Source organism: Borostomias antarcticus (genome assembly GCF_949987555.1).
Source record: "Borostomias antarcticus genome assembly, chromosome: 17".
NCBI lineage: Eukaryota > Metazoa > Chordata > Actinopteri > Stomiiformes > Stomiidae > Borostomias > Borostomias antarcticus.
In genome coordinates, this window is record NC_140250.1 from 14,608,374 (window position 1) to 14,620,873 (window position 12,500).

Consider the following 12,500-nt stretch of genomic DNA (forward strand, 5'->3'; position numbering starts at 1 on the left):
GTAGTGAACAAACACAACATCTGCATGGAGGCAAACCACACCAGAGACCTTCAAACAGACATTCATGTTTAGGCTGTAACAAGGGACACACACACACACACACATGTGCACACAAACAGAAACATCATGTTTTCGGTGCTCTGCAGGTGCTGGGTGAGTTGAACGGGAATGCGAGCAATGATAATACTAATAGTAATATAGCAATAACAATGGTCTTAATAATGAAGCCAAGAATGTGCGGTTCAAGTATTTTGGCTCCGTGGATTCCATCCAGTATCCAGGCCCAGAGGAGTCCAGCCCAGTATCCAGGCCCAGAGGAGTCCAGCCCAGTATCCAGCCCAGTATCCAGGCCCAGAGGAGTCCAGCCCAGTATCCAGACCCAGAGGAGTCCAGCCCAGTATCCAGCCCAGTATCCAGGCCCAGAGGAGTCCAGCCCGGTATCCAGGCCCAGAGGATTCCAGCCCAGTACTCTGGCCCATAGTTCCCTTCAGCTCTACTCAGGCTCGCTGGCCCTGCTGTTCTACTGGCTCTCCAGATGTGGCCCCAGATATCACCTCTGGATGGCTCCTACTCCTGATTTATATCCAGCTATCACACAGCATCACATAACACACACATACTCTCTCTCTCTCTCTCTCACACACACACACACACACACACACACACACACACGCACACTGCACGCTCGTGCACGCGCGCCCACACTACTGTCACTCCTCTCTAAGACAAAGCAGACGCGGACAAATAAAAACAAGGGATCAATGTAACCTGCAATTTTTACAGGTCTGATCTGAGTGTGTGTGACAGGCCAAATCCAATACCAGCAGCCGGGGCTGACATGGCTGACATGAGCCCCTCCATGCTGGCCTCTCTATTATGCATGGCCCGGTGTCTCCCCCGGCTCCTAATTCAATCTCACCCTCTCAAACTTGTTATTTCTAATTTGCCGCATTTGATTTCTAACATCAGCGCCGGCGAGTCATGAATTATGCAAACGGGAGGACCCTTAATTGTGAGTGTTATTAAAACAAAACTAATTGCGGATGATTAAAATGTGTCTGGGAAGCAGGATGTTCAGGGCTTCACCCCGACACGAGTTTTCCAGCGCTGCCAGATAATGATTGTGATCAGGCGGCGTTGCCGGGCCGCCTGTTGTCGTTGCTGTCGAACGTGGTCGTAACCTTGGGAGGGACGTCACCGAGCCTAATGGAGGGACGTCACCGAGCCTAATGGAGGGACGTCACCGAGCCTAATGGAGGGACGTCACCGAGCCTAATGGAGGGACATGAAATGATCCGCTGGTGTGCCGAGGGTCCTCCGGTGATCCGATCTCCCCCGACGACACGCAGATGTGAACACAAGTGCGGAAGTGCATGCGCTCTCATGCACGCACGTGCACGCGCACACACACAGAAAGACGCACGCGCTCATGCACACACCCACATACAGATGTACATGCACACATATAGCCGGCACACACACACACACACACACACACAGAAAGACGCACACACACACACACACACACACACACATGCTCGTGCACATACCCATATACAGATGCACATGCACACATATAGCCGACACACGCACACACACATGCACACACACACACACACACACACAGAAAGACACACGTGCTCATGCACACACCCACATACAGATGTACATGCACACATATAGCCGACACACACACACACACACACACACACACACACACAGAAAGACACACACACACACATGCTTATGCACATGCCCATATACAGATGTACATGCACACATATAGCCCACACACACCCACAAACACATACACACACACACTCACACACACATGCACACACAGAAAGGCGCACACACACACACACATATGCTCATGCACATACCCACATACAGATGCACATGCACACATATAGCCCCCCCCCCCTCCACACACACACACACACACACACACACACAGACGTCTGACCCCTTTGCAGTGGAACGCAACGTGGCGTGAGGAGAATTGGACGGAATGCGTTTCTCACCAGCCAATTCCTCTGACTTTTATTGATGTTCCCTTATGGATTTTGATCAACGCTCTTTTCAGAGACCGACTGACTCGCCACTCTTACATGGAAAAATGACTCTGAACATTACTCTCTGTGAGGATGACGGCCCACAGACGCGGGTCCGAGCATGAGGACATCTTGAGATTCATTCTCTCCAAGTACACTGTCACGATCCCTATGATTAGACACATTGAAATGCTATAAAAGAAGCCACATGAAAGCATAACGAGTCATTGCAAAGAGAGGTTGTTAAAATGCCCTCACAAAGACGAGGACTTTCAAATGATTGCCCGACAAAATAAGGAATGAGAAGATAATTTAATACAGTTTATTTGCACATTAGTATTAATGTACCTGTTTGTGGGTCCGAGGGTGCTGTTGCTGTGTGTAATAATTAAATTCAACAAATTATTGGATCATTATTGCAAAACAAAGAAAATGATAACACCTATTTAAATAAACAGTACAAAAGGAATGCAGCGGAGCAGCCAAGACTGGGCCCGAGCCGTGCGGGGGGAAGAAGATGTGAGCTGTTAAACGAACACTCCCGACTCTCTTCATAGGAAATTAAGTATTCAGTTTTGCCTGTAGGCTATAGCCGAGCACCTGACTGTACTGCAAGGTAGGAGGACTCACGGCCGGGTTACACTGAGGGCTTTGGAGAGGCCTGGAAGTCATTTTCCACATGAGAGGGAGGGAGGGAGGGAGGGAGCAGGGGGGGGGGGCTTGCTTTAGTTTTCATGTATGTTCAATCAATTCAATTGGACAGCTTAACTTTTCTGTCTCTTCAGCTCAGAGCTAGTTTATAGGCCCACAGGCATTCTCAGCCTGCATTCAAAGGCAGTGTGTGTGCCTCTTACAGTACAAACGCTGGGTCAGCTCACCTTTGGGGTGCAGCAGCTGAAAGCCATATAGCGAAAGAAAAACTATTCCAATTCTCCTTCGCTCGTTTTGCAGTTGAAACAGAGGTCCTGGACTGAATCCACATGGTCAGTCCTGTGGGTATGAACGTACAGTCCAATCCCACATACGCTCTGACACGTGAGTTTGTCATCAGAGTTATTGGTTTGTTTCAATAGTTGTTCATTCTAAAATGAGCTGTCAGCAGTGTGTTGGGAAGCTGATATTGTTTGTCTCGTGTCATTTTGACGGTGCCATGCCACACATTTCCGGGATCGGGCTTCATGATCAAAAACAAAAAGACACAGAACTGATAGCTGGCATTAGAGGAGCACTTGCATTAAGCTACAGTCAAAACGACAATGGCAGTGGACTCGAGATAATTATTTTTAGTTTAGAACATTTTGCCAAATGCCTTTGACCCACCTAACACAATCATCCAGAGAAGGTCCGCGTGCAGGAGAGGAGACAGAGACTATCTGCGTTTCCCTGAACTCGTAAACCTGTCCTGTCAGTCATCTCAGCTTGCGCCAGGCCTGACCGAGCCCCCGGCCATCCTGTGCGCCTGCTAAGCACCGTCTGACGTGACCTGCCAATTCTAAAAAGTCGTGTTTGCATAAAAGTCCTTGTCAATAAAGCTTATCCTGTGACGTGGTTCTGTCCGTATGATAAAGTAGCTTAGTATATTTTGCCGGCGCGTCTAGGGATCGGCCGCAGATCCTTGTCTGTGCGGATGACAATTACAGTCACTTTCCACCCAGGTTAGTCAAGACAGGACCTGTCATCCACGTGTGGAGCAGGATGGAGGGAGACAGAGAGTAATCTGTCCCCCGATCTCATTCTGCAGGACCCTCCACTGACCACCCCACAGAGGAGAGAGGAGAGGGGAGAGGAGGAGAGGGGAGAGGAGGAGAGGGGAGGAGAGGAGAGGGGAGAGGAGGAGAGGGGAGGAGAGGAGAGGAGAGAGGAGTGGAGGAGAGGGGAGGAGTGGAGAGGGGACAGGAGGAGAGGGGAGGAGTGGAGAGGGGACAGGAGGAGAGAAGAGGAGAGGGAGGAGAGGAGGGGAAGGTTTTATTTCAAGTTTCAAGAAATAAAAAAAAAGATTTAAGTTTCTTTATTCATCTCTTATGGTGGATTTCCTGGACTCTCAAAATGATATATATATATATATATATATATATATATATATATATATATATATATATATATATATACTCTCAAAATAGACTATAGACTCTCAAAATGAGTATATATATATATCATTTTGAGAGTCCAGGAAATCCATCCATATACAGTATATATCCCCCTGACCAATAAACATGCCAAACGAGTCATCTCCTTCAGTGTAAAGGACTGAAATAGACACACATGTGAATATATATATATATATATATATATATATATATATATATATATATATATATATATATATATATATATATATCTATAGGCCCCAATGCTTTATGGCCCCTCTGCTCCAGCCAGCAGACCATTAGCTGTGTTGGAGGTACAGCAACGATCTCAGATCCTCTCTGGAATCTGACACACATGAACTAAAGTCAGACGCCACGTCTTCCTAAAGATAGACTGCTGTCAAGTAGAGAGAGCTGTACCTGCGGGGTGTGTGTGTATGGAGGAGTGTGTGTGTGTATGGAGGGGTGTGTGTGTATGGAGGGGTGTGTGTGTATGGAGGAGTGTGTGTGTATGGAGGGGTGTGTGTGTATGGAGGAGTGTGTGTGTATGGAGGAGTGTGTGTGTATGGAGGGGTGTGTGTGTATGGAGGAGTGTGTGTGTGTATGGAGGAGTGTGTGTGTGTATGGAGGAGTGTGTGTGTATGGAGGAGTGTGTGTGTATGGAGGAGTGTGTGTATGGGGGAGTGTGTGTGTATGGAGGAGTGTGTGTATGGGGGAGTGTGTGTGTATGGATGAGTGTGTGTGTATGGAGAGGTGTGTGTGTATGGAGGAGTGTGTGTGTATGGAGGGGTGTGTGTGTATGGAGGGGTGTGTGTGTACGGAGGAGTGCGTGTGTATGGAGGAGTGCGTGTGTATGGAGGAGTGTGTGTGTATGGAGGAGTGTGTGTGTACGGAGGAGTGTGTGTGTATGGAGGAGTGTGTGTGTACGGAGGAGTGTGTGTGTATGGAGGAGTGTGTGTGTTTGGAGGAGTGTGTGTGTATGGAGGGGTGTGTGTGTACGGAGGGGTGCGTTCTGTGCAGTTGCATCGCCTCCCTCTCCTCCGACGGAAGAAAGAATCAAAAGTGCGAGGCTCCTCCCTTCATCGCCTGGTGATGTGTGGATTGTTGAACTGTCATAATAGCACATCACTCAACGTAAACAATCACCCGCCTGCGCAGGCTTGAAGCTAAATGCCTGTTTTCATGGAGAAGAGAGAGAGAGAGGAGAGGAGGGGTGGTTTCATTCCTTTCTGGTGGTTTTCACGTCGAAGGGATCTCGTCTGTCTCTCTGTGGAAGGTGTCGGCTAGGAGAGAGAGAGAGAGAGAGAGAGGGAGAGAGAGGGAGAGAGTGAGAGAGAGCATTAATTGCTGTCAGTCTCTCCTCAACGCAGTCTGAAAGGCAGATGTCTTCTCACCGCCGAAACAGGAAAGGGTTTCTCTCTCTCTCTCTCTCTCTGTCTCTCTCTCTCTCTCTGTCTCTCTCTCTCTCTCTCTCTCTCCTCGTGAGGATGTGGTGAGTTCTCCCCCTTCTTGTTTACCTCTTATTGTCAACAACAAACACTGTTTGTTTTTTGTTTTTTGGGGGGTGAATCAGAAGGCAGAGTGCCTCTCAGACTGTGTAACAGGCACGGTAATTGAGAAGATTATCCTCTGCACGCCACCAGAGATTCGGGGGGGGGGGGGGGGGGGGTTTCAAGTGCCGCAAAGTTTTGCCCTCCGAAAAACGATCCGCAAACAACTCCCCGGGAACATCAAGGATGCAATTTTGACACGTTAGTGTTTGTTCCAGGTGCCTTGTCAACCACTTTTGGAGGAGATAGATTCATCTGAGCTCCAGAAACATCCCTCTGAGCTTCTCCTCACCTGACAGATCCTGTCGTTCACTCACGCGTCTCAACGCTCTCCACACACAGGATGTTCACTCGGTAACCCGCCCTCCTGACCATACAGAGATGAGCTTGGAGAGGGCATAGTGTGTATGTGTGTGTGTGTGTGCGTGCGTGTGTATGTGCGTGTGTGTGTGCGTGTGTATGCGTGTGTGTGTGTGCGTGTGTGTGTGCGTGTGTATGCGTGTGTGTGTGTGCGTGTGTGTGTGCGTGTGTCCCATATGTGCATTCAAATTCACTTTTCCAGGAAGAAAAAAAAAAAAACAGTCATACACATATGCACGTATCTCTCATGTGTTTGATAAATCAGTCCAGTTAAGGGTCATATAGATTGGGCCTCATTCACCAATATAAGTTCCGTTCTTAAATTTACTCCTAAGAACATTTCTAACGAAAATCCCCGTCTCATTCACGATGGGTTCGTAAACCGTGAATCCCATTGTTTGGTAAATTGAAAGTGTGCACCAGTTCTCCCGAAACGCATATGTAAACTCCCCACCAGCCCCATATATGGACATACGACTAAAGGGTCGTGCGCATATGTCACTTCTCAGTATGAATACCGGTCAGAGGACTGCAGGTCAAATCCAGCCTGGGCAATCAAAAACAGATTTTTATTTAGCCAAGTAGGCTTCCTCCTACGAGGCCTCAGCGCATGGCAATAAACACAGCGAGAGGGGTCTGTGCAAAATACAATGGCGAAGTGATACAATACAATATACAATAGCCTACGGTCTACAAAAATGTAAGCTATAAAATACGCAAGCATGCCCAAACGAAAATCTAAAGACATTGGAGCACCAGCTTTTTGGAAAGGCAGCACTCCTGCTTAGTAAAATATAGAAAACAATTACAAGATTTTACAAATGATGCAAATATTATTGTATTCCAAACCTCTAATATTATACAACTGTAGAACTGAAGTAATCCCAATCACCAATGATTTTGTACGAACATGTCTTTGGCAGCGCACATATACACTCCTGCAGCCTCCTATGCTCTTCAGTGTTCATATTGCATTCTCCTCTTAACTGAGAACACATCCCAGATGAGAAAGCATTGGTGAATGCCAGAATCTTCTTAGAGCAGTGTAAGTGAGCTTTAAGAAGAACTGCTTCGTAAGAAATTGTTATGAGGCCTGTTTTTATGAATCATTAAAAAATCATTAAAAAAATAAATAAATGAAAAAATATCTACAGAGCTTTTAGAAAGGTGCGGAATAAAAGTATTGCTCCCCCTCCAAAAAAAAATTATATAATGATTTTATCATTTAAAAAATGCTGACGGATCAGACATGAATATTGTGTTTGACTCTGTCAGAGATGTCTAATGTTTGGTTCCCACTTCTAACAAGGCTCGTGAGCCAATAGTATTACGATGTTGGTACCACACGGTATCTCTGTGTCAGGAGCGTCATATTATTGTTTGCATGTCCACTAGGCAGTTTGTCATCAGATGTCTTTAGCTGCGTTCACACAGCAGATTTAGCAAGCTGCTAAAAAAAAGCGAGGCGCACGGCATTGTCCCTGGCCGGCGCTATTCGTTGCCAAGTTGGCTGACAGAACACAACGATCATAGGGCGCGTCCTCCACGCTCCGCGGAAAAGTTAAAATATTGTCAACTTTTCGGCGCTGTTAAAAACCAAGACGCCTCGCTTCGGCTGAGCAGCGCGCGGAAAGGCTCCGAGCGCACTGCTCCATAGACAACAATGAAAAGCAACGCAAACAGGTTGACAAAATCTGCCGTGAGAATGCACCCTTTCACATGCCCACTGCGATTATATATATATATATATATATATATATATATATATACATGTATACAAATAAAGTTTGATTTGATTTGATTGACTTGCTTGTGGGCTTTTCATTATGGTCTCACTTCCTCTCACCCGCCACCATCATAGAGAGCCTGAGAGGAAGAGAGCCACCATCATAGAGAGCCTGAGAGGAAGAGAGCCACCATCATAGAGAGCCTGAGAGGAAGAGAGCCACCATCATAGAGAGCCTGAGAGGAAGAGAGCCACCATCATAGAGAGCCTGAGAGGAAGAGAGCCACCATCATAGAGAGCCTGAGAGGAAGCAGGAAGAGCCGTCCCATAAGATCTTCATTCCGAAAAAAATATGTACGGTACGGTGGTAATAAACACATAATGTCTTGATCCCGATTGAATTGTGCCATGACCGTCACATATGATGTTTGTTGTTTGTTTGATGTATTTAAAACATAATTTTGCAAGTCAAGAAAGTCACAGTTTGTCGTAATACTGTGAAGCAGTTATTCCAGAACAAGTTTAAAATTATTAAAAGAGGTGAAAATCACTAGTCTGGCCATGTTGAGAGCTGCAGGAATACGAAAGAAGACTTAGTTCTGTAAGTTCAGTTTTGGTGAGTGTTAAACGAGTGTAAAGTCGGCTACCTAATATTAGCTAACTTGCAAGTTAACCGAGATGAGTAAAGTATATGTTTTAAATTGACAAACATCATATGTGATGGTCATGGCACAATTCAATGGCGATCAAGAAATATTTTTTCTTGCCGTTCACTACCATTCATATTTTTTCTGGTTTAAGGTCTCATGGCGCTTTTCTCTTCCTGCTTCTGCTTAGGCACTCTCTTAGTTGACTCTATTAGTTGAAAGTAAGGATGTAGATTATCAATACATGTACAGCATGTGGTCAGTTTATGGAAATAAGTCTTGACTTCCACGTGTGGGGAGATCACTGGCCACGGTCCACTTTCCTCGTTCACTTTTACCCTCTCCCGACTGGACATCACATGACAAATTTGATTTAGAAATAGCATAAAATAGACATCCAGGCTATTTATGCTAATTCAAAATATCTAGACTTCGCTCATCACAAGCAAAAACATTGTCACTCCACTTGATTTTGTGTCCCCATTGGTTTTGAATAGGTTTAAGATCATTGTGCATTGCTTGTGCTAATGGACATGCACCCTTAGCTCATGAAAGCTTTTTATATGATTTATCTCCATACAAAATGTATCTATGGCACCATTAAAGACTTTTTAATTTAAAGGTACCCAATGTAGTTTTTGACCACTAGTATGTGCTCTAGAGCAATCATTCATTCATCAAGCAGTCATTGCGTCAATACGCATAATACTGACATTTCACACATTTTTGTTGTTTTCAAAACAATAGCTAAATATCATTTTGTGAAGAAATTACAAGGTAGGAAAGACATTCAAGTGATTCAACATGTTTATTAGACTACAAGAAAAAATATAATCGAGGAATTTCGAAAATAAACAAAGAACGGATTGTTTTGATTCACGTTTCATTGGGTACCTTTAAAAAAAAATACAAATAAAATCCACCTCCATATCAGGTCTATTGTATTCTGCCTGCTGGCTGACTTAATCCCTTGTTATTGGCAACATTAGAATTCCCTCCCGGTGTCGCCGGCGGAGGTCAACCCCCTCCCAGGGTGCAAAGCTGCAGGAAATTGCTGCATTAGGGAGATGTATTGGTGTGAAAAGATCCCATGACACGACGGTGAACGGGTCTGCTGGTCCACGTTCCCTCCGCTGCATTCCCCCCTCTCTCTCTCTCTCTCTCTCTCTCTCTCTCTTTCTCTCTTTCTCTCTGCCATAATTTATAGAATATTAATAAATCCACTCCATTCTTATCGATAACACTCTTTTTAATTGTCTAATGCAGCATGAAATGTTTTTAGGGCTTAGATTGTGAATTTGAATTATATCTCTGCTGATATGGTGTTTTATGGTACTGTTCATGTCACTGAAAGCACAAGCTACAGTGTATACATACATATACTAAAAAGTACAATTTCACTTTTGAGTAAGCGACTGAATATGCTGCCAACACAATACAGAATTCAAAGCATTCTCTATCTGGTCCTGATGATTAGATATCATTTTTGATGGAAAAAAATGTGTGTGTGTGTGTGTGTGTGTGTGTGTATGTGTGTGTGTGTGTGAGTGTGTGTGTGTGTGTGTGTTTGTGTGTGTGTGTGTGTGTGTGTGTGTGTTTGTGTGTGTTTTTGTGTGTGCACAAGAATATGTGTGTGCATGTGCGTGTGTGTGTGATGTGTAGATGATGATGTTTGACAGCTCTGTGTAACTCTTCCTTCATTTTGGATGGAGACCCTGGCTCAGGCCACGGTGCTGTTTGCATAGTGCTTCAGATGTGCTCCGGCCCATACATCATCCTGCTACAGCCAATATTCCCACTCACACCAGCTGACTTCATTAAGGCCCTCTCAGACTGGCTGCACTGTGCAGAGCCCAAGGGTAGAGGAGGCGTCTGTATTTGTCTTTAGAAATTAGGAATTAAGGGGTTGTTGATAGTATACCTCAATCAATGAAGTTTCTATACCCACTAAAGTTTCAGTTGAGTTGATATTCAAGATGTATTTCCTTACTTTCTGTAGGTGGCTTTTAAAAGATAGGGCAGCACCAGTCTTTAAGAGTAGCCAGTCCTGTTACTCGGACTAACATATGGCTTTGAAAACAAACTGTTTGTTTTGGTTTGGTTAATATGAAATCCTATCAAAACTGTGGACTGATTTTAAACCCTGTGGAGTCAGACGTCAACCACAAACACAGTAAACCTTTAATTATTGAATGATAAAAAGAACACAAGCTGTTCAATTTGCATCAACACCTCAATATTAGTTTTGGAAATAAATGAGTTTTTAAGTGCACCCAGGGATGTTTTCCTCAGTAAACTGCAAACCACTTTTATTTCCCCCCACAAACAGCCCCTTAAATTCTCCGGGCCCTTCTACAGAGGAGTTTGTGAAAGGAAAGGCAAGCGGCTGTGTTGATAAGAGTTGAGCTCAAGCGGCAGATTAAGAGAAGAGTGTTAGGATGGTGGGGAGATAGTATCTGATCCCGCTAGCTGATACATATTGTAATTGCAGAGTGCTGACCCGTACTTCCATTGATGAGCAGCGCGGGAGATTCTGACCTTGTGGTGTGTGTGAATCGATGGGAAGTTGATAAAGCCAAGTTCATTGCTGCCTAACATAAAACAAAGCTGATTTGTTTACCTAGCTAAGCCTGCGCGTGTCAGGCCTATTATAGGATGATTTATAGACCAGTAGCCAATGAAATTGTTTAAAGCAGATTAGGTTCAGGGAACGATCACCACTAATATGACAAGCTGATGTGCCGTGACAGGTAACCAAGCAAACAAGTTCCTGAAATTCAGATTGAATTAGAATCCTAATAATCCTTTAGGGAGTAGCAGATTTAATCAGGGGAGGAGAGAAGAAAGGGGGAGGAGAAGAGGAGAGAGGGAGAGGAACGGTGAAGGGGTAGAGGGGGGATGTTGATTTTATGCCTAAATTGAGGAAGAGGAATGCCACCTCTTATGATTTGACACAATAGGGTGTGCTTGTGTGTGTGTGTGTGTGTGTGTGTGTGTGTGTGTGTGTGTGTGTGTGTGTGTGTGTGTGTGTGTGCGTGTGTGTGTGTGTGTGTGTGTGTGCGTGTGTGTGCGTGCGTGTGTGTGCGCGCATGCATGTGTATGAAGGGTATGATAGAAGTTCAAAGTTTTCAGATCATCCACCAAATAACTCAAGATAAATAAAATCTAGTTTTGCTCTATGAATTAATTCATTAAAAGAAATTATCTGAAGAAGAAATATTAGTTTTCAGCTTTATACAATATGCATGCAGTGTATTATATTTCATTTTAACATGGTGCCACAAATAAAAATATAAATGTATTGTAATGTGCTAGGACTCAAGCAGAAAGAGCTCTGCTTTCATAAAGAGCCAGTGTCCCTCTCACTATGATGAAACACCCTTCTGATGCTATAGATATTGTTTTCCAATAAAACCCTGTTTCAGGCCAGAGTCTGTGATCTGAAAATCAAGTATTTAAAACTCTTAAAGTAATAAGGGGCCAGAGTTGAGACCGCTGTAATACCACAGAGACTCCCTACAGATTTATCATGTTGTCTTTTATGCTCTGTTTTCATGAAAACATTATGTTTATTTGAAAATAATGAAAGAAAATGAGGAATCTTACTGTTTTTTGGGGGGACAACCTAGTCATTAACCCAAATTAGAATATTAGTATGCTACTAACGTGCCCAGTGTTCTGTTTGGACATGTGAATATGCAGGGTAATTATTACATTTATGTTACTAAAATAATTGCCTTTTTCAGGCTTGGAAAATACATGTATTATGCATCTTTAATATATTTGTCTATCCAAAAACACAAGTAAAACCATTTGATGGCTTATGCTCTGGATTGAATAATATTACTATAATGGAACAATGATCTTAAAGGGGAACGCCCCTGTCATAGCAAGTTTAGTTCAAATGTCGCTTTGTCCTCAATGAAACCGATCCTACACACCAACATTTAACTGATCCATGCAGTAGTAAGCTATCTCCTTTTTCCTCTGTGTGCACACCCCCTTTAAAAAGGAGGTCTAAGGGCCTAAAAACTATGATAAACATGCATTTTCAAGGCAGGAAGCGCAGGGTGTGA

The 12,500-nt window shown here is 44.2% G+C and overlaps 1 protein-coding gene across 1 annotated transcript in view; it reads left to right on the top strand.

Annotated features, from left to right (window-relative positions):
• Positions 1–626: 626 nt before the first annotated feature.
• The window catches only part of LOC311320209 (histone H3.2), a gene marked incomplete at its 3' end in the record, with an annotated part of 298,720 nt that continues 286,846 nt past the window's right edge, over positions 627–12,500 (top strand). The window contains exon 1 of the mRNA XM_084451913.1: positions 627–687. The remainder of the gene's footprint in view (positions 688–12,500) is intronic.